The sequence below is a fragment of the Nematolebias whitei genome, chromosome 11 (assembly GCF_014905685.2).
Source record: "Nematolebias whitei isolate Nwh7 chromosome 11, NemWhi1, whole genome shotgun sequence".
NCBI lineage: Eukaryota > Metazoa > Chordata > Actinopteri > Cyprinodontiformes > Rivulidae > Nematolebias > Nematolebias whitei.
Genome location: NC_056508.1, coordinates 8,218,634 through 8,220,041, shown reverse-complemented (window position 1 = coordinate 8,220,041; position 1,408 = coordinate 8,218,634).

Below are 1,408 nucleotides of genomic sequence, written 5' to 3'. Positions count from 1 at the left end.
TGGTACACACGGTCTTTATCCCTGGCTTCCGATAGTGACGCCTCAAGAACTTGTATTTTGCTGTTCATTGAATCAACTTCTGCACGCGCATCTTGCTGTAATTGAAACATCTGTTCATAATGTTTCGTCATGAGGACCTCGTGTTCACTTTTAAATTGAAGGTAGTGATCTTCAATTTTCTGAACCACCTCTTTTTCACTGTTTAACCTTAGTGTAAGGTTATCAGCTTTCTCAACAACCGTATAGAATGATTCTTTCAGCAAAATTGCAATCTTAGCCTGCTTTTCATAGTTTGACTTTGTAATTTCTGTAGAGGTCACACTTTCTGCGACCTCCTTCAGATTGTCCAATAACTCTTTTGGGTTCATGCTCTTTGCCTGTTTCATCTGTGAATTTACGGGTGCTGTCAGAAGCGCTAACGCATTCTCCAGGCAGTCCGTCATCCCGTAAGGATCAAAGTCTTTTTCTAACACACCTGTCATGTTTTTCACTGTGTAGCACTTTATCTGTTAAAAACAGTTGCAAGCTTCAGATATTTTACAGGTAAATATTTGTATTCGAGTCAATGAGTTTTCACACTATTTTAGCTTTTTGGGTTTACACAGAAGTACTGTTATAAGTCAACTTATTCAAATGTGGGTACCTTTCTCAGGTTTTACCCCAATTCATGAATATTTAAGTAAATGCTCTCTGGCAGTGTTACTTTTATGTGCTTATTTTTCAACAGTTACCAGTTACCAAGCTCTTTTTAGTGTATTTTACTCTAAAGCACTGAATTTATATAAACCTGCAATTTTTCTAAGTCTCACAGCAATCATCGGTTTAAAACGTTTTTAAAAATTTGCTTTTTTAACAGTTACTCATAGAACTAAGTGGTGAAAAGAAAAAGAACAGTTGATGATGTGTCAGGATTAATCAGTCTCTCTTCAGAAAAACTGTTATTACTCCTGTCCTCCTGTCAGTAACTTCTATTTAAAATTAAATAGGAAGATTTATTTTTTAGGTGACAACTTAAACAGAAAAGTTTCTTTTTCCTGATAAGTTTACTCTTATTTAGTGATCTAGCAATTAAACGTGTATTATCTCTCCAGCAAATGAGTAAACTGTTCAACTCTGTGAATATTTGAACCGTATCTTTTAAAAAGTTTCTAATTTCTTATTTTGTACCTTTTTCTTAAGGAATTATCAGTGAATAAAAATGTGTTGGTAAATGCTTCTCTGCATAAATACCCTTCACTTTTTAAATGCAAGATAACAGTGATTATTCAGCTAGAGGTGTTTCCGTGATGTTAGTCCATGCACATGACCTTCCGTCCGCAGGACATAAGGGTGACAATGCCACGCTGAAAGCATTAAAACAGATTGCTTATTGGCCTGGAATGAAAAAGGATGTCAAGGACTACATAAA